The sequence below is a fragment of the Equus przewalskii genome, chromosome 14 (genome assembly GCF_037783145.1).
Source record: "Equus przewalskii isolate Varuska chromosome 14, EquPr2, whole genome shotgun sequence".
In the NCBI taxonomy this organism is placed as follows: Eukaryota; Metazoa; Chordata; class Mammalia; order Perissodactyla; family Equidae; genus Equus; species Equus przewalskii.
Window position 1 is genome coordinate 14,046,939 of NC_091844.1, and position 23,907 is coordinate 14,070,845.

Below are 23,907 nucleotides of genomic sequence, written 5' to 3' on the forward strand. Positions count from 1 at the left end.
AAGCTGCCATATCCATATAGGAAAAATAAGCACCACACACACACCAGCCTGCTCCTCTCAGATCTCCACTCAAATGCCTTCCCGTCAGAGGGACCTCCGGAGAGCACCCATGTGTGGCAGGCCCCCTCACCCCGCCCTGCTGCACCCCCTCCTCCAGCACCCGCCTCCCAACTACGCTTAACACCTGCCTCCACAGGTCTCAGTAAGCACTGTTGACTAACTAATGAATAAATGAAGGGGTGGACAGTCGAACCTCTTCCCTCCAACTGTCTAGGGCTCCGCAGGCGAGGCTGCCCCTGGGCCTGCAGAAAATAAATCGTGCAGGCCGGCCTGTGGAACTCCCCGGATGCCCAGGTCAGGGTGGATGGACCACTGCTGGGGTGGCAACCTGGGGCCCAGAGAAAGGCTCCTGTGGTCAGGAGTAAACGGCAAAAAGGCATCAGTTCCAACGAGAACAGCTAATACTCTTGGTCACCTACTGTGTGCGGCACTGTTCTGAGAATTTTTCACGCTGCAACTTCTTTCATCCTCAGATTAACCCTCCGTGGTCCTTACTCCATTTCACAGATTGGGAAACTGAGGCCAGCAGGAACTTGACACGCATGAGCAGCTGGCTGAGCCGAGACTCACCTCCCGCAGCGGTTTATCACCGGGCTCCGTGGCCTCCTCAGCGACAGACAGTCCTCAAATCCAGGGCCAACAGCCCTGCGCCGGGGGATCAGCCCGGAGCAAACCCTGGCGGTGGGGCGTGGCTTCAGCGGAGGGATGCGGCGCGTGGGCCCGCGAGCCCGCACCTGTGGAAGGATCTCACCTGTGCCAGGATCTCACCTGTGCCACAGCGCTAGCGCTGTGCTTGTGCTGTGCCGAGCAGCTGGAGCAGAGCACGGCGGGAGAGGGGCAAGGGGCCAGGCCCCGCCTTCAGATGCCCTCCCTCCGCTTATGTGCTTCTTGTCAGTTCCGGCTGACCCCGGTTTAACGCTTCTCTCTTAAAAACCCAAAAGAGTCCAAAGACACACTTGAGGGACTTGTCAGAGGACAGTGACAGGAACCAAGCCTGGGGTTTCCTTAGGCCAACCTGGTCAGTCCCTGGAATGGCTTTACGCAAACAGAAATCAGGATGCCTGTCCCCAGACAGGAAGGTTCACGATCAAAAGCCACCAGCCCGGATGGTCTGACTGTGTGCTCCTCATCCGAGGCCCCGCGCCTGGAAGAAACCGGCCACACGACAGGCAGAAACGCTCTTGGTGTCAGGCGCCCGGCCTGGGGCGCCCTCAGCGACAGGCCCCCGCTCGTCGGTGCTCAGGACCCTGAGAGCTGCTTGCGGAATCCCCAATGATGACGGAATCTGAATGTCCCAACGGCCAGGTTGAGGACGTGGAGGAAGGACGAGGGGGCCTGGAGCAGATTTCATGTGATTTAGAGATTTAGAGAAAAAGGAGTGTTTGTGTTTTTGATACCTTATCATTGCAGACTGAAATTCATGCCTATTAAACAAATCAATAGAGCAATTATAAGGGAATAAGGGATAATGGAATAAAAAATGGGCGCAGGATAGACGAACCTCCCTGAAAATCCGTGTGGCGGGTTCCAGAGCTGCCGTGAGGGCTGAGGCGTGGAGGCGCACTGACGACACCAAGACGCCCAGCGCGTCTGCCGTCCTGGGAGGGGCTGCCATGGACCCCCCGCAGGCCGGAGGCCACCCCTCTAAGGACGAGCTTGCCTTCTACATTACAAGGCCCTCCCATGACCAACTTCCGCGTTGGGCACAGAGAGGACAGGGCCTGGGGCCCACAACACTCTTCAACTAAAATGTTTTAGTTTGTTTTAAAGTCAGAAGAAAAACCTAAATATAATGAAAATGAATATATAATAATGAATCCAGCCTGGATGATTTCATCTTTATACCAAGACAGTTGTAATATGTCTTCTCGTGAGGAAGGGTCCAAGAAGGCAAAAGCACCTGGGGTCCTTGGAAGCCACTATGCAACCCTGGGCCCTTGCCCCTTACACCAGAGACATGAAAGGTGGCTCCACACAGAAGGGACCCTGAGACCCCCACAGACCCTCCTAGTTGACCTACACATTGAAATTTAGCGGTGATTTCTCCCTCCTCCCTCTGCGTCACACAGATAAAACTCAGTCCCCAAATAGTCACATCTCCAGGCAAAGTACCTGGTCTCCCAAAGGCCTGTGACCACCTGCCTGCTGTGCCATCCTTAGCACTGGCTTCCTTCTTCCAAACTGTCTTACAGTTTCAAGAAGGCTGCTGGAGCTCCAGCCATCACCTCTGCATTCCAAACAGGAGGGAGGAGGAAAGTGAGGGGCAAAAGGTTAAGCCTCTTAGACATCAGGCTCTTTCAAGGAGCTTTCCTAGAATCCCCGACCACCCATTGCAGCCTATGTGCTTCATTGGCCACCCTGCCTGTAAAGGAGCTGGAGGAGGAAGATGGAAGTGTGAAGCAAGGTCCTGAGATAGTGCAGAGCAAGGAAAGCACTGGAAGGGACTTAGGTCTAAAGTGGAATAGCAACAAGCCCCCCATGCCCGCCCCATCCATCCGTCCTCAAGCATCCTGTGGCCCTGACTGTGCCGCCAGACACAGAGGGTAGTGTGGGGCGGAGCATGAGTTTCACCTTCTCTGGCTTTTCATCAGGTTGAATCACGTGACTCAACCCCAGGTCCTTGGAACCGTCCGCTTCTCCCTCAGCCCTTCCGCTCTTTGCAGGGATGGGGCCCAGCCTTCGCAGACAGGTCTAGACGGTTTCCTTGCTGCTCCCACCCCGGGCGGGCTGGGCGTGGTCCTGACTCGGGGTCCCAAGCGCCCTGGAGGAGCTGGCCTCGAGGCCCAGGCCGAGTCATGAGCCCAGACAGCCGAGATGCCTGGTGTGTCCCCTGTGGGGAGGAGTGCTCTGCTGGGACTCGGTTCTGCCGGGCGCCCCTTCTGGACCGAGGCGCTGCAGGAGCGAGGGTTCCCCCGCCACCCGCACCCGCCTCCAGGTCACCGGGCTGCTGTCTATTCACCAGGAAGACGTGGCTTGGAGCGACCTGGCCTGCCTGCTCGCCTCCACGTCCCTGGGTGGGAGAACCGGCCACAGGGTTCACAGCTGAGCACCTCCACTGACTAACAGAGTGACCTCAGCCGCCCCCCCCAACCCTCTGGGTCCCCGTCTGGACAGAGATGGTAATGATGACCTGCCACACACGGCTCTGTGAGGGCTGAGGGAGGTCGTGTTTGCAAAGCATCCAGAACGGTACCCGGCGCCAAGCAGGAGCTCCATAAACACAGCAGTGTGTGAAGTATCATTATTTTATTGGGTAAATGGTAAATATTTGCTAAATGCATGAATGAAAAGAAATCGAATTTGGATTAATCCAAAAATCAAACAAGTGATTTCTGTCCCTTTGCACGCCCTCCTCCAAGTTGTTCAAAGCCCTCGAAGGCACAGTCTCTGCCCTCTGATACCTCTCATGAGAGCAATGTGGTTACTTCACAAAGCAGACCCTGGTCACAGAGTAGCTGACTTGTCCCCGAGTCCATTCACAGGACCAAGAAGGCTGTAACGTATAAATCTAGCTGTCTTCCCAGGCTCCTTTACAGAACAGGTGGCCATGAAAGATGTAGGCTGAAAGGGTTGGTTGGGGATTCTAGGAAAGCTCTTTAAATGAGCCTGACATCTAGGATGCTTAACCTTTTGCCCCTCATCTTCCCTCCTTCCTCCTATGTGGAATGCAATGGTGATGACTGGAGCTCCAGCAGCCTTCTGGAAACCATAAGACAATTTTGAGGAAGGAAGCCAATGCCAAGATGGCAGAGCAGGGAGAGGGACGAATTGGCTGCCTGTTGACCCTCACCCTGGACAGCCTGCTTCCTGTCTTTTTCTGTCTGAAAGAAAGTAAGCCTGACACTTATTGGAGCCACTGCTATTTTGTAAAGTTTTCCTTTATATACTGCTGAATTGACAGAAACCCCTGCATTCCTCTCACACTCTACAAATAATTTGTCCAGTGAGAACAGTTAAAATAACATTTCTGCCAACATTAAAAATTCCAATATTTTAAGAATGATAAATTTTCAACAGGGCAGGATGGAGGGAGGGGCTAAAAGTCCCACAGCAGAAACCCTCACTTGCTAGGTAATCAATTCTGAAGGCAAAAGATAAGCAGGAAAGCCACAGTGGAGAAGATGTGCCGGCACCATTAGCTTTTCCGATTATACAAGGTGCAATGAACCAATTTTTTTATCAGAGAACTCCTCTGAGACCAGGCCTCCCACCCATTCCTCCTCCATGTAGGCCCCACTCCCCTCTGAGCTGGTGTTGGCTTCTCCTCGCCTGAGCTCTGTGGCCCCACCAGAACCCTTCTGACCCTGTGGGGAGCCCCATCTCTGCCTCGCAGCCCTGGCCAAGCATACCACCGCCTGGCCCAGGCACTGTGGGCAGGGGGGTCGTCTGGATTATGGCAGAGGAGCCACTGCAGGAAAGACTCCGCAAATTAGCACCACTTACAACTGACCAGCAGGACAACCAGTGCTCAGCATTCCACGTCTAAACGCCCAGAGAGGAGATGCATGAGGCCCTCGGTGCCTTGCTTTGGCCAGAGAAGGCAGACTGAGCGAAAGGACACAGTTGGGACTTCTGCGGGACCCCTGCAGAAAGAGTGTGAATGCTTCCTTCTGAGGTACTGCCTGACCTTGAATTATCTTCGGAATTGGCAAGGAAAGGCCATGTTCTATTTACCCTGGTTTTAGTTTTAAGTGTATCTTACTTAATATTTTCAATATGAGTCAGCTCCATGTACTGTGATGATTTTTCAAATAACCAGAAGTTGACTGTAGCTGGCTTTAGACAGGAAGCGTGAGTACAGAATCCAGCTGCTTCCACCCTGGGAGCAAGTCTGGGCCGGTAGTCCTGGATTTTCTGGCCTGAGGCCTCAGCCTCCTGGATTACACAAGCAGAACCCTCCTGGGTCCTGCTCTTCCTGACTCTCCTCTCCTGATGGGAGCAAGGGGCTCCCCTGTCCTGGATGCACTCCTTGAAGCAGCTGCTCTGCCTGATCCACCTGCCTGGGAGTCCTGGACCACAAGTGAGGCGAGTACCCGCCATCCTTCCTCTCCCCTAGGGTGGGCGTGTGTGTGTGTTGGAGGGGAGGGGGTTGGAGGTCATGCGTGGAAGGTCACTACCGTGTGGTTGGGGCTGAATAAACTGGGAGCTGTTCTTATTGTGACGATGTTAACAACAGCAATGCTGCTGCTGCTGCTGATGATGATGATGTCCATGACATCTAGAACCCCAGGTTTTCCGGGAGAGAACCAAGAAGCATTTCCCATTTGCCAAATCAATCAATGTCCTGTGAATGCACAACATGCCGTGTAATTGATGACACAGGTGGGATCTCCCTTCAGGGGCATGAGAGCCAATCCTTTCTGGATGCCCCCAAGAGAGGGCCCAGGTAGACACGCCAAGGGATCTGCTTATATATCTGAATCAGTGAATATGTACCTGACAGTTCTTGAGTTTCCTCGTAACTTGAGTGCAAATCATCACTGATCTTTACACAAACACACGAGGCCGGTACTATCCTCATCCCCCTTCTACCATGAGGAACGTGGAGCCAAGACATTAAGTGACTTGCTCACCATGAGGGTGAACTTGCTACTCAGTGACCGGAGGTGGGGACACATGTCGGGTACCATGGAAACCTCTCGGCAGGAAGTAAGGAGAGCCCAGGTCGGGCTACAGATGAGGGGTGGAGAGTGGGAGACAGGGCCAGCAAGCCATGGGCTGGTCCCCAGGCTGGGGATGCTGTGACTACAGGGCACTGGGCAACTTCCAAATGTCATCAAACTGTCAGCATCCTCTGTTTACGGTAGATGTCCTTTTAAAATATCTGTTCAGGGGCCGGCCCCATGGCCTAGTAGCTAAGTTTGGTGCACCCCACTTTGGCAGCCCGAGTTCACGGGTTCGGATCCCAGGCGCAGACCTACGCCACTCGTCAGCCACACTGAGGTGTCATCCCACATATAAAGTAGAGGAAAATTGGCACAGATGTTAGCTCAGGGCTAATCTTCCTCAAGTGAAAAAAAAAAGAGGAAGATTGGCAACAAAAGTTAGCTCGGGGCTAATCTTCCTCAGTAAAAAAATAAAATAAAACAAAATAAAATATCTGCTCAATTTCTATCAGAGAGTGCTTCCCCCTTTCTTCCTTGCCTGCATCTACACTTAGAATCATCTCCCTTTGGTAGGCGGAAAAATGACAATGCAGCAAAGCAAATTAATAAATGCTCTGTTTTCAGACATGTCCTGGGCTTTATTTCTGGCCTTTTCAAATGACTCTCCTGATTACAAAAGTGATGATATCAGCTGGCCACAGCCTTATTTCTCATGGGTGAGAGGCAAGTGGACTTCCAGCATCCATACAACTGCCCGAATTCCACATGAGAGAATACAACCAATGCCTGGGATAAAGTCAGCCACCTCAAAACACTGCCCAACAGTGCTTCTCCAGGAGAATTTAAAGACGGGACCCAGTGATAAACACACATCCAACACCCGGTGCTCCCCTGAAACGGGGACCAGAGAAGGTGCTGTGTGCACAAACTGCTGAGGCACCGTCCAAGGCATTCCGCCTTTTACGGGCTCTTCTCTCCATGAAGGTGGCATTTCTCTGAGCACTTAAGAAGATGACTCACCCAGAGAGGCGGACTGGGCTGGTCTCCCGCCTTGGAAAACCCTGGTGTCTGCCCTGCTGAGGCTCCGAGTTGACACTTGCGTGGCTGCGACCCTCAGCCGCGGGACAAGCGATGACGACGTTGGAATTGCAGGATCTTGCTTGCAAAAGTCATGGCGCCAACTCAAGGGCTGCAAGCCCCAACAGCTTCAGAGCCAGGTAAGAAGAGAAGCTGGTAGAGCTGACGTGGATGGGGTCCCTTCTGGATCCAGGCGCTGTTCTCAGCACCTGGCAGAGGCCAGCTCTCCGGGCCCTCCCAGCGGCCCTCTGCAGGAGGCAGCGTTCCAGCCTGGAAGCAGGAGGCTCCTGGGGTCCGAGCTGCAGGATTCGAGCTGGTGGGCCTGGCTTCAGAGCCTCCCCTCTATCGGAGCCTTGTGACTAGGGGCTCAGCAGGGCCCGTGATGGGGGAGCATGGGAGCCCACCCACCGTCATCTGCCGTCAGAAAACCAATCCTGGGTGGGCCGAACAGACCTCAGTGGGGGGTGCATTCTGTTTGATGGCATTTGGCCCTTGAGCTGCCAGCCTGCAACCCCATGCATTTTTCTTTTTTAATTTTCTTGACGTTCCTCTCCCTTGATAGATAAAGAGAGTAAGCTCTGAGGGAGATTTTCTTCCTCGGAATCCTGCTCTCTGATTTTAAGCCGACAGTCTTCCCACGCTACGTGTCACACGCAGAATGCCCGCTTTGAATCTCAAGCCATGACCTCCTCTCCCGCTCGATCCCTGGCGACTGTGACATCACAGGACGCTCACTGCAGCTTCGGGCCTGCGCCGCCCCTGCCCGGCATAAACCCTGGATTTTTTATTTAACAAACCATGTACTTAACCCGTTCTGTCAAGGCAAAACCTGAAAATTGTCAACATCAGCCAAAGGAGATGGTCCTGGCAGAGGGACCCCTTAGCAGAGAGGTCTCTCAGTTGCATGCAGAGGAGCTGGGACAGAAGCTGAGAGCAGGTCACCCAAACAGGGGAAGCATCTAAAGCTGATTTTAATCAAAGACCAAACAGCCAAATCCTCCTAGAGGGGCCAGCCAGCCACCGTGCTGTGCTTGGGGGCCAGAGCAAAGGCTCTCTTAGCTCTTCCAATTTTAGAAATTGGCTGCTGACTCATTATTAACCCAGGAAGCCCACGCACTCAAATGACTATACTGAAAAAGCTCCCTGTCATACTCTGCTGGCTGATGTGCAGGTTTTTAAGCAAATTCAGAAAATGTTTATCATAAGGTATTTATGACATTTTAACCGTTTCACTTACAGTAACTAGAATGACATTTAAAAAAAAAATGTTTCCTGTATGTTACTTGACAGTAAAGCCAAGTTTCATCAGAATAGTAACAGCCTGAGAAACACATATCAAGGTCAGATCAGGCCCCAACGACTCAGCTACCCCATCCTCGCCCCCTGCCCCCAGCCCCCAGCTTATCTTCTTTCCGATTTTACCACGGTTTGTGACATTCAGCGTTAAGGAAAAGGAGAACACATAAAAAAGTTCCCAGAATCATTCATACGCTTTTCGAGAGAGAAGTCAAAATTCTGCCTATTATATTTCTTGTACCAAAACTGGGTAACTCAGATCACACGGCCAGAAATTGCTCAGGGGCTGTCTTTCCTCCACCTCCAAGAAGCGGAAGCTGGCCCAACCTCAGCACCCGTGGGTTAGCACAAATTCATCCACCTCCATCTCTGAACTTCACTTCGGCTCCAGAGAGCCCCAAGCAGCTTATTTTCCAGTCCAGCATCCCTGTCTCTTCCAAGACAACATAACGTACAACAAGCATCTACATTCTCACAATGAACAACTAAGAAACTTCTCCAGACAATCAGCCCAAACCACGGTAGCTAAGGGGGTGGGGGCAGAAACAGCCACTTTTCTAAAATTACAGATCCTCAGAGTTTGAACGAAACACAGGGTCCACTCCAAGATGCCACAGCTTTCCCACAGCTGAGGCTTGGAGGCAAACTGCAGAAATGATCAGGAAAATGACAGAAATATACTCACCAGGGAGAAGCTAATGGTTCTACCTTCCCAGGAACCGTGCTCTGAAGATCTCACGGCAGACACCGGCTCAGGCACGGCTTGCCTGGAACGCCAGTTGGAAACTTAAAAAGCAACGACCATACAGTCACTGATTTCCCTCCATTCCCAATGATGTCCCCACGATTGAGACCAAAAAAAAAAAAAAAAGAAGAAGAAGAAGAAAAAAAAAAGGCGCACACCTCAGTCTTCATTCTCATTGGAACGAGATGACTCATGCTGACTCACAGCCGCCACTTCCTCTCCCGACATTCTCTTCATACTTGTGAGCTGGGCTGGTCCGGTTCCCAGGGTCTCTGCAGCCCTTCCTGGAAGAGCAGCCTCCCTGAGCCTGGCGAAGAGACCCAAACACTGACCTCACATGGAGCCCCTGGAGCCCGTACAAGGGAAATGCTTTATTTAGGAGATTGAGAACTGAAAAGTCAAATGCGTGCTTCTCGTGTGCATTTGAATTTCAAATGTACACTGAGATTTTGGCATGTGTGGCCAAGCTTGTGCCTGAAACCCTTGCTCCTTTCAAGGCATTTCAGGGAAGGGAGAAGAAGGGAGAGGAAGGGAGGATTCTGTTCCTTAAGGAGGCTGGCTTTTCTTTGTCCTGGTCGCACTTCTTTCCCTGCATGCTTTCTTCTGCCTATCTTCCTCTGATAAAATAAATCCTGGGATCTAAAATCATCATCACTTCAAAGCTGTTGATTAGGAGGGTATGTGCCCTGTTTCAGGATTAAGTGACTTACAAAATCTTTTCTCTCCATCTTTCAGGCTTCAAGAATAAGCCAGACTTGAATATCAAAGTCCCAAGGAATGAAATGAAGGTATACCAATCGAACTGTTAAAAATTGTTGGTGAGGGGCTGGCCCGGTGGCCCAGTGGTTAAGTTCTCACACTCTGCAGACCCAGGGGTTGCTGGTTCAGATCCTGGGTGCAGACCTATGCACTGCTCATCAAGCCATGCTGTGGCGGCACCCCACGTAGAAGAACCAGAATGGCTTACAACTAGGATATACAACTATGTACTGGGGCTTTGGGGAGAAAAAAAAAAGAGGAAGATTGGCAACAGATGTTAGCTCAGGGTCAATCTTCCTCACCAAAAAAAAAAAAAAAAGTGCTAAGTATTAAAAAAAAACTTGGTGGTGAATGTTTACATACAAGAACAGGGGGTAGCCTCTGCCTTCATTTTCTCTGGAATGCCACCGGGGGTGGGGTGCTTCCACAGCTCCTGCGTTTTTAACTCTGAGAGGCAATGGAAGAGAACAGGATCCACGTGGTGCTCAGCAACCTCACAAGAAGCCAAGAAGGGCGGCTGTGATTGCACTTGGCCAACTGGTTTCTGGAGGGTGACACCCTCAAGGCCATGGGTGAACACTGGTGCCCTCAAAAGCTTTTCTGACTTAGTGCCTGCTACTATGCAGGCCATCTCTGATAGCCCTAAGGGATGTAGAGAAAATAAGGAAATCCCGTGTTGGAGGAGGATGGAAGACCCAAGCCAGAGGCCTCTGTGTGCAGGCGACCCCACCCTGGAGGGGTCCGGAGACCCGGTTTCCATTTATAGCCGGATTCATCTTAGGGAAAAAATCCTACCATATCTCCCTTCTTTCAATGGGAAAATCAGGGCATTTTTTAATGAGGCAATACCAAGTCATTTGAGCTCCCAGTGAAAGTTGTGTATCAGCCAATTGGCCAAATAATCCTATTTCTTGCAGTTTTGGGGGCTTTCTTTCCAGAAAAGTGGAAAGCCTGATGGTGTTCTGGCATTTAGAAAGAGCTCTCTTGTGCAATTCACGGCAGTGTGTTTCCTGTAGGGGGAGAGTGGAGAGTAGGGATGGGCAGTGGCCCCATGAGCTTCCTGAAGACGTGGCTTCAGCCACATCTTGTGTTGTCCTCAAGGGACGTGTCTCAGGCAATAGGGGTCTGGCAGCCCCAGGAGAAGCGCGCACTGATGCCAGGAGTCAGCAGGGGCCATTACAGCCGGGGATGTGGGCTGTTACTTCTGTCCTATATGTGGAAAGCCAGCCTTTACTTTATTTATGAAGATTTTCATGAAGTCAGCTCGTTAATCCATGGAGGAACTGAGAAAATAGTAATTAAAAAAAACACCCGGAATGAATTAAAGAAATTTGAACTGGTTGGGAAATGCAGGCCCCCAGGGGCAGCCACGCCTTCCTGCCGGACGTGCCCTGCCGGAGATGTCAGCGCTGGAGCTGTGGGTTCTCCCTCAGCAACACTGTTACAGGGAGCCTTCCAGAATATTCCAGGGCAAGGCCTTTGACACGAAGCTGGGCCTCCTCCCAACACAGCAATTTGAGCCACAGCATAGAAGGAGAGTGGAACCAGGTCCTCTCAGACAGTGTTGCATTGATATTCCCATGAATGCTGGGCCTGAACTCCTGATGGAGCTTCCATCCAGAGCCTTTCTCGTTTGGGCCGGGAAGCGGGGAGAAGGGAGAGACCATTCTTGATATATTAATAAATAGAGAGGTTCACTAAGGCCTGTCATACCACTCCCATGATTGTTAATGTGGGGTGTCCTAGAGCAGAATCTCTTTAAGCTGGCTCATTTCTGCATATTCCAGCAGAAAGGAATCAATGATGACATTTTCAATGTGGCTACATGGAAAACATTTTTTAAACATCTGTGTGCTGTTTCCCCAATGAAAATAGCACTGTAAAAATTTAGGTTTCATTGAATTAGGAAAATAAATAAGCTTCACTCCCAAAGGCAGTGCACAGCCTGCAGACAGTGCATTCTAGCGTGTCATAGGATTCTTATAAACACTGACGGCTCCCATTTAAGAGTGTCTAATACATACCAGTCAGTCTCCTGAACATGCACAGGTATTATAACCTCTGACCCTCAAAATAGCCCCACGAGGAAGATAGCGACATCATCCTCACTTTCTAGCAAAGAAACTGAGGCACAGAGAGGGCCAGGAGCCTGCCCAAGGTTGCAGAGCCCGGATGTGCATCCAGGCCACATGGTGTCAGAGCCGACATCCCTAACCACCAGGCCACGTGGATTCCCACAAAGGACTTTTAAAGAATCTTTGCACACACATCCCCTTACTTCATGATGTGTTCTCCTAAATTCTGCAGACGTGTGCGAGGGAGAGGTACTTTTATTCATTTGCGAAGAAAATCAAAATCCTAGCCTTGAAGTGATGGGTCCCTTACAGTAATAATTCTAACTAACGGAAAGAGTCGATTAGGATTACCCATTGGCACTTCCCAAAAAGGACCATGAAGCTGCACACGCCACCGACGCCTCCACAGACAGCGCTTCTCCTACACAGGGACACGAGGGCGGCAGGGGCCGACCCTCACAGTCCTTCCCTCCCTTGAGCAAATAGGTCTCTTCACCACCCTCCCACCCAGGAGATCATCCTTTCCCTGCAATCTGGCCCCTCCCCCTCACCCCATCCTCACTTCTTCTTTAGGATTTCGTGCCCAATCAAATATTGGCCCTTTCCCTCCAGCATCTTTAACTTTTTCCTCTCCATGGCCGAAACACAGGCCCCTGTCTCTTCCATCTCTGAAAGACCTCACCTGCCTTTGACCCCATGGAGTAGACCCCCAGGTGTCCCCGAAATTCATTCTAACCATCCCCCAGTAGCGGCCTTGCCATTTGGTTGGGACTGACTCCACCCCCACACCCAGGGGGAGTTTTGATTGGGTTAAGCAAAACAAGAGAAAGCCACCCTTTGCCACTGTGACTGCTTCCAGGATTGGGTCCCAGGCTTATGTCAGTTAGGGAATGGATCTTCTAGCCACGAGGATGAGCTCAGTGGTGCCCAATTGGAGCAAAGCCCAGGAATATAGCCATCGCTTCAGGGATGACAGGGAAGAATGTACAGAACTAACGTCTCATTCTTACTCTTAAGTTTCAAAAGTCTGGGACAGGGCGCTACGACGAAAGAAAAAAAAATGATTTGGAAGAATGGGTGAAGTCAAGCAATAATATATAGTTGTGCAGATGGTACACTGCACAACCCCGGGGAGTAAAGTAAATTCACATAGGCCGTGATGTGCACAGTCATATGTGGCAGGGCTGGTCGTGGTGCCCGGTGATGCCTCCCCAAGACCATACAAGGATCCCACAGGCGAGGTGGAGGAAGAGAACTGGGAGGAAGGAATAGAGAGAAGAGGCTGAACCCTACTCCCCTACAGGGGGCTTGGGCCAGAGAAGCACCATCACTCACGCCAGGGCAGTTCAGGGACTCTGAGAACAAAGGGACAGCTGCACTGGAATGGTGGGACCTAAGAGTTTCATTGGCAGTGTTTTCTCTTCCGTGGTGGAACTTGAACTTAATGGCGTGCTCACCATTGAGGGCCTCTTAAATTAGATGAAATATAGTCTGTAAAGCCACGAGCCTAGATGAGGGCACCAGAGGAAGGAGAGTAGAAAGAGAAGTGAGAACTGAGCCCGGGCCCCTGTGTCTTTAGGAGGTCAGGGGGTGAGGAGGAGCCAGCAGAGAAGGGATGCTGGAGGGCCAGGGAGTAGGGCCAACGAGGTGGGAGGGAAGCCGGGAGAAGGTAGCATCTGGGAAGGCCAGTGAAGAAGGTGCCAGAAGAGGAGAGAATGGTCACCTGTCAAATCAGTGCTGAGGAGGACTAGCAGCCCCAGTGCCTATGGCAAGGGGAGGTCTTTGCCGGGAACAACGGGGTGAAAGTCTGAGTGGAGTCCAGAGAGAAAGGGGGAGAGAGATGGAAGACAGTGAGGAGAGACACTGCTTTCTAGAAGTGGGGCTGTCACTGAGGGGGCAAAGGGCTCAGGATTTCAGGAGAGATCTCCTTTTTTGTTAAGATGAGAAAAATATCTCATCTGTAACTTACTTGCAGAAGTGATTTGCTAGAAACGGGAAAACTGATGAAACGAGAGAGGGCCAGAGGGAATTTGGTGAAGTCGGCGGAGGGACGAGACCCACTGCTCAGGGGGCAGGCCTGGCCTGCGGGAGGACAGGACACGGACCAGATGGGGAGCAGCCAATACGTGCCTGTTCCCTACACTCTTGTACATTTCATCATTTGTAATAAAAGAAAAGTGACATCAATTTTTAAAACTCAATGACGAGTAGTACACCATTAGAGTCTTTCTACTGAAAGCCTTGCAGCTAAAACTAAAGTCCCCTTTGATGGGGATGTGGCGTTTTTCACTAAAATAATGGGGATGCATTAGAGGGATGGAGGAGGCAGGATTTGGGGAGGTGAAGAAGCATGTGTTCCTAAGGAAGGGAGAAAAATCTTAGAGAGAAATGTTGGCAGTGGCTTTGACAAGTAAAGCTGCTGTGAACATCCGTGTATGGGTTTTTGCGTGGACACGTTTTCATTTCTCTGTAGTAAATACCCAGCAGTGGGGTTGCTGGTTCATATGGTAACTGTATATATCTTTATAAGAAACTGCCAATCATCTTCCAGAGTGGCCGTCCATCCACTTTGCGTTTCGACCAATGCCCATATGACAAACAGTTGCTCCTCATCCTTGCCAGCACCTCCACTGTCAGCATTTCTCATTTTAGCTGTTCTAATGGGTGTGTAATGGTATTTCCTCGTGGCTTTAACTTGCATTTTCATAGTGACTAATGGTGTCGAGCATCCTTTTGTGTGCTCTTTTGCCATCTGTGTATCTTTTTTGGTGAAGAATCTGTTCAAATCTTTGCCTGCTTTTTAACTGAATTGTTTGTTTTCTCACTCTTGAGTTTAGAGCAGCCTTTACACAGTCTGGATGCAACTTTTTAAATCAGATATGTGACTTGCAAATATTTTCTCCAATCTGTGGCTTGTCTTTTCATCCTCTTTAACAGTATCTTTTATAGAACAAAAGTCTTTATTTTGATGAAGTCCCATCGATCGATTTCTTTCATTTGTGTGCCTTTGGTCTCAGATCTAAGAAATCTTTGCTTAACCCTAGGTCTAGCTAATAAAGATTTTTGTCTTGTTTTCTTCTAAAGCTTTAGAGTTCTACATTTTATACTTAGATCTATGATCTGTTTTTAGTTAATTTTTTGTAAGGTGTGAGGGTTACATTGAGGTTCATTTGTTTGCCTGAATGTCCAATTGTTCCAACACCACTGTTTGAAAAAACTATCCTTCCTCCATTGAATTGCCTTTGGAAGCTTGTAGAAAATCAGTCGGCCATATTTGTGCATGTCTAGATTTGGACTCTGTTCTGTTCCATTGATTGATGTGTCCATCCCTTCCCCAGGATCACAAAGTCTTGGCCACTGTAGCCATCTGGCATGGGTCTTAAAATCAGATAGTATAATCCCTCCAACTTTATTCTTCGTCTCAAAATTGTTTTAGCTATTCTTGTTTCTTTCTGTATAAATTTTAGAATCAGTTCCTTTGCAGCTACAAAAAAATCTCCCTGGGACTTTGAAAGGAATTACATCAAACCTTTAGACGAATTTGGAAAGAATGACTATCTTTACCATCTTGAGTCTTCCAATCGATGAACACAGTGTGCCTCTCCATTTGTTTAGGTCTTCCTGTACAGTCTTTCTAGGTTGGTGTCTCCCCTATGTGAAGTAAAAATTATCTTCCCTACAGAGTGTGGGTTTAGTCATTCTCAGTAAGTCCTTTTATTGTCTCTATAGGCTCCCAAGTTAAACAACCCTGTAGGTACTATTTTATAGAGCGAGACCGACACCCAATGACCCCACCCTATTGGTCCTAAGATTTGGATGCTGAGAGTGGTTTGGGGCAGGGAAGCAGCCCCTCAGTTCTCCTGACTCTGACCCCTTCCATCTTCCTTCCATCCACCCAGCGGGGTGCCAGGAAATGTTTAACATCCGGCTCTCCAAATATAAATGAATAAAACAACCCCTGATTTGCAGTGTTTACTGACTTCTCTGATGGAAACTCTCCCTCCATGGCTAATTTCAAGCCACTGGCATGATGTCACTGAAAGTTAGTTGGGAAGAAATGTATACAAATTAGCTCTCTCAAGCCAGGGCAAGCAAGCTCCAGCGCAACTGTGCATCCATCTGTCACCAAGCCCCCGACCATCCTCGGCCCTTGAGTCTTTCATACAGTAACTAGCTGGTCACCTGTTTCGTGTCCACAAGGAAGCAGTTATTTCTGCATTTGAAAAGGGTTAGATTAGATCAGTTGTTCTTAACTGTGGGTGCACAAAGACCCCTTTGAGATTCTGATAAAAGCTGCAGGTGGCTCTCCAGACAGAGCAATAAAAGTGTATACAACACAACATTTTGTACACAAAGACCATTTGTGCTGATGCAGGACTCCTTAGGTGTCCAGGCCTGTTGGGGTTGGAATCCCTGGACCAAATGACCTCAAAGACCTACTTCAGCTCTGAAGTTGATAATTTGCATTGACTCACACCATGGCGCAAGGGGACACCTGACAAATTAGAAAATAACAAGTGCAAAAAGAATCCAGATTCTCAAGTTTGCATCTATTTTTCATGTGTATTAAAACATGAAGGAGTCTCCGTATTGAGGATGTCACAGCTGATAGCGAGGGCCAACAACTTTGCAGACGCCAGCTCTCTAAGAAACAGCGGCCCAGGTGCGGTGCAGAGGGCTGTTCCTGGAGGCCAGCTGGGAACTCTGGCCATGGGGGTCTGGAGCTCCTCCTGGTCTGTATCGCAGGGAGCATGCGCACACAGCACCCTTCCAAGAAGGCCAAGTTCAGGCTGATGGTTAGAGAAGGGGGTGTCTTCCTCAGAATGGCACAAACACTCATCTCTTAGAAACATCAACTCAAACAAATCACATTCTTACCTCTCTGATTCATTCACTTGGAGCAAGATATGCTCCTGCCAGCACAGCTGGAGGAGGGCAGAGCCAGGAGCTGGATCTTACAACTGCTCAAGGTCCATCCTGGCGCCTCGTCTTTACCCCAAATTTTAGACTTAAACTGATCATTTGTTTAGACTTCAGCTAAACCATTTTGGACTTAAACTGGCAACAGTAGTGCTGTGAAGTGATCCGTGTCACTGTCAAGTGGTAAAAAAAAAAAGAAAAAAGAAAAGAAAAACTAAACTTTTGATGTGGCTATCTAGAAGTTTGTCTAATTAAAATGATTTGTGAGCATGGATTACAATTTGGGCCTAATTATTGTTGGCATGATAATGCTATTCTCTTTCCTGGTAATTCAATCACACAGTACTCTAAATATTTCTGGGAAGGGATTTTGCAGATGTAATTAAGGCCAACTCGATTGGCCATAAGATAAGAGAATAAGTGGGAGGGCCTGACCCTGGGAGGTGAGCCCTTTAAAAGCAGAGAGTTCTCCCTGGCTGCAAGCAAAAGAGGAAGTCAGAGACTCAAGCACAAGGGGCTCATGGGCTCAGAAATGAGGGCAGTCTTGAAGAGCTGAGAGCCAGAAGGAAATGGGAACCTCAGCCACAAGGAACCGGACTCTGCCAACAACCCTTAGAAGTGGGTGTTTCCCCAAGGCCTCCACACAAGAGCCCAGCCCAGCTGACACCGTGATTTGAATGGGTGAGGCCCTACGAGAACTTGGTGAGCTCCACCCAGACTTCTGCAGACACAACCATGAATTAATACATCGAGGCTGTTTTAGCCACTCAGTTTGTGGTAACTTGTCACACAACATTAGAAAACTAATACACTCAGCTCACCTGCAAAATGGAGACAGTAATAGTCCCAACCTCATGAGGTTATATGAGAATTAAAAATTAATATATCTAAAGGGCCCAGAACAATAAGGACTCTCTCTAAGTATTGACGATTATTCATACATGTCATTGACTTGGTAAAATGCCAGATACGTGTGGTTGCTTATTTGAAAGTTTTCCCATCAATACAGTAGTTGAGTCACAGGATACAGTCAAAAGTCTAGAATTTTCAATGAATGAATCACATACTAAATATGCATCATCTTTTCAAACTCAGTGCCTATGAATAAGCTGCATGATTATAAAATGTTACTTAACAAAGCAGACCATAAGAAAGAAGACAGCAGACTATATGGAGCAAAATACAAGAAGTCTGGAACTCAACCACCCAACATATATTTAATGAATGCTGCCAGATGCTAAGCACAGATGCAGGTCCTGGGGAAAAAACACACAAAACATCCCTATTCTCATGAAGCTTACACTCTGTGGAATGCGACAGAAAATAAGAAAAGTACAAGCTAGTGATATGAACCGTGCAAAAAATTAGCAAAGGTAAGAGAGGACTATCTGAGATGAGTAGGTCATGTGGAAAGGCCGTTCTGGAGAGGTGCCATTTAAATTGAGATTTGAATGATGGCCAGGAGCCAGGCAGCAGCATTCCAGGGCAAGGAGTTAGCTACTGCCAAGGTCCCCAAGGCAGAAAGGAGCCTGATGTGTCACAGGACCTGAAAGAGGGCCAGCATGGCTGATGCTTGGTTAGCAACAGGGAGAAAGGACAAGGTGAGGCCGGGGAGGGTGGCAAGAAAGGAGCTCAGATTTTATGCTGAGTACAACGAAGAGGCGCTGGAAGGTTTTAAGCAGGAGAGTGACGTGGTCTGATTTGAATTTTCCAAGGCTAACTCTTACTGCTAAACGTAGAGCGCTGGTGAGGACCAAGAGGAAACAGGAAGTCCAGTGCGTCCCTTTGGGAGTCTGACGATTACAGCAGAGACGGAAAGAGAAGGATCTATTAGACTAATGTTTTGGAGGTGGAGTTGATGAAGGGATTGGGTTTGGGGCAATGACAGACAGATTAATCAAGCATAACCCTTAGATTTCTGTTTTGAGCAACTGTATGGTGCATTTACTGAGATGGAAAGGTTGAGAGAGAAGGCTGTTTGGGAGAGGAGAGATAGTGGGTTCTGTTTTGGCCATCTTAATTTGGACGTGCCTATCACACATCCATTTGGAGATGTTGAGTGGGCTTAGAATTCCGGGGAGAGGTCAATGTTGGAGGCAGATTTCAGAGTTAACGTCCTAAAGATAGACCTAAAGATCAGGTCTGGATGAGAGAGAGAGACAGAGAACGCATAAGGAAGGGACGGGAGCCCAGTGCCCTCAGCCAGCAAGGTTGGAGGAAAAACCAAGAAAGATGGAGCTCAAATGGAGAAGGTGTTACGGCATGGGGTTAGGTGGGCACTGGTAAAAAGTGTAGCATCTGTGAGTGAGTATTCCACGCACCATGGTATCATTCAGCGCTGGCAAACACATTAATAATATTCTGGGGCTATTGTTTGTGTCAGCTGTCCCCGATTTGGTGCAGACAGACTGTACTTTTGAAATGTTAGCTAGAAAAAAATAAAGCAAAATTGTTATTAAGAGCCAAGGCAGTTAAGATTCTCCATTCTTGGCCATCAGGAAGAACTTATGAATGGCTTCTTTCCATTGTAAACAGCAGCAGAAGATCGTCAGCATCATTTTTCATGATTTGGTCTAACTGGGAAATTCTCATGCTTCATAAGACATGAAACAAAACCCTTAATATCTAAATAATTCTTTGGTCTCATGCACACCGCCAAGAGATCAGATGGAGCCTATTCCTCTGATAGACTGGCTTGATTTGAAGGCAAATGGCTTTTTAACAGCAGTATTAGCTTCTTAATTTTCACTTCATTGCCCATAAACACATACACCTCAAGCAATCTGTTTGCCCCTTGAAATCTCTTAATTAAAAACTTTAACTGTATTTTTAAAAATCAGCACACTTCTTGACGGCCACCGACAGGTTATTAAATGTAATTAGATATGAACTTAAGATAGTGCACTAATCTATAGTGGTTCTTGATGGAAACTTATGAGTTAAATCTCATATCTAATAGGAACCAGCCCTACCAAGGGCTTGAGAAGGAGTTCCCAATGAAAGTGCTCTGATCCTGGCCTCGCTCGCTCCAACCCCCAAGTGCTGCCCACCTCCATTTAGCCCCAGTCGTGGCAGGTCTGCCTGTGTCTTCCTGCCTCTCACTCACCGCGCACCACTCCCTTCTCTGAACTGCTTCTTTCACTTTTGTGATGAGACAAAGCCACAGATCTGATCGGGCCACTCTCCAGCTTTCACATCTGCATGGCTTCTTGGGGTCCATGTCGGGTTTAAGGGTTTGTCCCTGAGTCAAACAGACCCAGTTTGGAACCCAGCGCCCATCTAAGTGGACTTGAGAAAGTGACCTTCCTGAGCCTCTGTGCCCTCATTTGTCAATTGAGAATAACCATGGTCACAAGAGAGTCTTGTCACAGCATTTTGATGTGGATTAAATAATGATGCAGGTGGAGTGCTTAGCAGAAGGCAGGGCCTGTAGTAAGCACCCGGCAAGTGGCAGGTCTTTGTAGTGGATGTGCTGTCTTTTTGTCTAACAGCACCCTTTCCTGGGGGACCCTCCCCTTCCCCTTTCATGTGGTTCCGGGGGTTCTAACATCTTAGCCTACCTCCCACCCTAAACCACCTATCACACAGTGGGCAAGAACGTCAACTAGGATTCAGTCTGGCTGCATATTGCTGAACCAAATAACAATGGCTTAAGTTAGAACTTTGTTTCCCTCTCATGTGAAAGTAATCTGGCTTGTGCATGGGCTGATGTGGCAGCCCCAAAGTATTACTAGGAACTTGAGCTCCTGTCTTTCTGATCCACCATCCTGAAACATGGCTTTCAAACTCAAAGTGGCTTCATGGTCCAAGATGGCTGCTGGCACTCCAGCCAGCAACTCCATATTCTCCATACTGACAGTAGGAGGAAGTGAGGGAAGACAAAAAAGTCTATCATGGCTCCCCTATCCCCAACATTATGGAGTCTTACTGAAAGTTCTACATAATAGTTCCATATATAGAACTAAGTCATGTGGCCTCTCCTAGCAGCAAGCTAGTCTTGGAAATGTAGTCTTTTCACTGGACACATTGCCACTTGAAATATGACATGTTTTTGAATTAAGCAAGAAGGGGAGAAGGGAACTCAGTTGGCAACCAGCAGTGTCTGCCATGGCACATCCCATACACGGAGGATACTGTCAGCACGTGGAGAACCTGAGCCAGGGAAGGGACAGAGAATGCACCAGAGTGAGGTGCCAACTGACGTTCCTTCTCCCCTTCTTGCTTTCATGTTTCACTGTGATCTTTACTCCCCCAGCTAGACCGAAAGGTCCTAGAGGGAAAATCCCGCCCTACCCACACGCACACTCCTACAGGCGACCACAAATGTTTGTCACCAGATGACTGAATGTACAGCAAGTGTGCTAAGGTTTGGCAGATGCAAAATATATCCCAGTAGGAGTCTTCTGAGCAGGGGCTGTAGAGTCAGACTTCTCCCTCTGCCTCCACGCTCCATGGTGTAAAAGAGAGATTAATAATGACACCTCTTCTGGGATAATCCACAATGCCTGGCACACAGTAAGATCTTAGGCAATGGTGGCCATTCATGGTATAATCGTTATTACCGCCTGTCGTTGACTCTGAGATACACTTTTTTTTTGAAACTGTAATAGCATTTATCCTATATGGCGTGTCATGATTGAATTAGCAGAGGTTTTATTTTCTGGATGGTATATAAGATCATGCTCTGTTTTACAATCAATAACGTCTGAAAATCAATGGAAGAATTGTTACTATCATGAAAGGAATAGAGGGAGGTGGGCACTGCTAAAAAGAAATTCGGGGCCTTGCCAAGTCAAAAAAGTCAACTGCTGATAGATCCCAAATGGAAAGAGATGAGACTGAGATGGTGTTTGAGTGACCAAGGCCTGAAGTGGCTCAGAAAGAGACGAAGAGAAAGGCATGACCTTCCCCACGCTGTGTTCTGGGAAGACTCGAGGGAGCCACCATTCAATCAAAAGAGAGGGAAGTGAGGGGCAAGAAAGGAAGGAAATAAAGCCGGTCTGAGACCAACGTCTTGGCAAGAACTCTGGGTGTGATTGCGGCCATGTGGAACCAGCTAGAAGCAGATAGATCAGAAGCTGACTGTTTTTATTGAACCTGCCTTGTCAAAGAAACTGTGAGCTATAAAGGCGTGTGATGCATACAATGGAATATTATTCGGCCACAAAGCAGAATGAAGTACTGACACACGCTACACCGCGGAGGAACTTTGAAAACACTGTGCTCAGTGAAAGAAGCTAGACTCAAAAGACCACATATTGTGTGATTCCATTTATATGAACTTTCCAGGTTGGGCAGGCCCATAGAGACCGAAAGGAGATTCGTGGTTGCCAGGGGCTGACAGATGCAGGAATGGGGAGCAACTGCTCAATGGACACAGCATTTCCTTCTGGGGTGATAAAAATGTCTTGGAACTAGACAGAAGTGGTGGTTACACAATGTTGGGGTTATACTAAATGCCACCGAATTGTTCACTTTTAAATCATTAATTTTATGTTATGTGAATTTCACTTCACACAAAAAAAAGATATTTACTATTCAACTGTGGGACCCCCAACTTCTCAGCAACAAGAAGTGGGAAATGCTGTGCAGCCCCCACTAAAGGCATGTTCTGAATCCCACATCATATACAGCCACTGGAGGTGACAGGAGAGAAGGGCCTCCCTGAGCACAAGCCAGGGGCCTCAGGGGAACCCACTGATGGTGGGACCCACCCCAATCTCAGGGGAGGCACCTCACCCCATCTGCCCAGAAGACTCCAGAATTGCTGGACCAGGGGCCCCTGGTGCCTTCCCCTCTTGGAACGGGAGTGTCATTGCCATCATCTTGTTCCTGCTTCGCTCAGGGGCACCGGGCTGTGAGGGGTAGCTAATTTATCTCTTTGTTCCATTATCTGTTTAAAGGCCTCTGGGACACCACTGAGAGACTGCCATGCATCGCCTGAAGATGCAGGAACATGCTACCAAGCACAGCTCAAATTACGGCCATGGCGGCGACTGTTAGTTCTATAACCCCACATCTGCTCTCTCCTTTGCTGCCAAATAATCAAGCTCCTGCTTTTCAGTTGCAACAGTTCCACGTTTGTTAGTCTCCCTTGCAGCTGGGTATGGCTGCCACCTGACGAGGGCAGCATGATGAGCTGGGGGGAGCCTGAGTTAACCTGGATGGGCTGCTGCCATATAACCCTAGACTGCCTACCTCTAGCTTTCTTTTACATAAGAGAATAAAACTTTTTGCATTTGAGCCTGTTACTGGAGGTTTCTGTTATATGCAACCAACCCTAATGGTAATGGATGCGGTGGGCTCCAACCTAATCAATTCCAGGTACCGAAATGTGAGAGTCTGCAATGCAGCCTTAACGCCACCATCACTTGGGATTCGATGAGCCTCCTCATTCTCTCAGACCTTTCACAAATTAATCAGGCTCACTGTTGTACAGCAGATCTCTAGAATTTATTCATCTTGCATAACTGAAACTTTATACCCATTGAATAGCAACTCCCCATTTCCTCCTGCCCCCAACCCCCCACAACCACCATTCTACTCTCTATTCTCTGAGTTTGACTAAGTTAGTTGTCCCCTGTAAGTGGAACCACACAGTATTCGTCCTGTGACTGGCTTATTTCACTAGCATAATGTCCTGCAGGTTCATCCATGTTGTCGCAAATGCCAGGGTTTCCTTCTTTTTTAAGGCTGAATATTTTCCATTGTATGTATATAGCACATTTTCTTTATTCTTTCATCTGGTAATGGACATTTCGGTTTTTTCCACATCTTAGCTATTGTGAATAATGCTGCAGTGAACACGGGGCTGCAAATATCTTGTCCAGATTCTGATTTCAATTCTTTTGGATAAATACTCAGAAGTGGGATTGCTAGATCATACGGTAGTTATATTTTTAATTTTGTTAAGAGAGTAGATCTCTTTTTAAATGTTCTTACCACAATAAAGAAAAAGGGAGAGAGAGAGAGACAAAGAAAGAAAGAGAGAGAGAGAGAAAGAAAGAGAGAAAGAGAGAGAGAAAGAGAGAAAGAGAGAAAGAAAGAAAGAAAGAAAGAAAGTTAATCCCATTGTCTACAAAAAACATTATACAAATTCAATAAAATATAATGTTTTTAAAAAAATTGATGAGGGCACTAACAGCTTCTGGCAGAACGATCCCACAATTTCATACTAGAAATTGCAATAAGGTCCTTGCTAAGTTCAGGCCAGATGGTCATCTCTGAGCTGTAGGCCACCTCCCTGGACACCAGCCTTTCTAGACGGATCTACAAAGCAGTAAAGGAAAACAGCATTAATTACTGCACTTTTCTGTACAACATGTGCTTGAAAATTGATTGCAAAGCATCTTAATTTTACCCAGGATAT

The 23,907-nt window shown here is 48.3% G+C and overlaps 1 long non-coding RNA gene across 1 annotated transcript; it reads left to right on the plus strand.

Moving 5' to 3' along the window:
* The first annotated feature begins 6,744 nt into the window (after window positions 1–6,744).
* LOC103551008 (uncharacterized) lies at window positions 6,745–22,779 on the plus strand. The gene is made up of 3 exons (XR_544927.2): window positions 6,745–6,883; window positions 9,520–9,572; window positions 22,442–22,779. It is a non-coding gene; the product is annotated as an uncharacterized lncRNA (long non-coding RNA).
* Window positions 22,780–23,907: the final 1,128 nt, after the last annotated feature.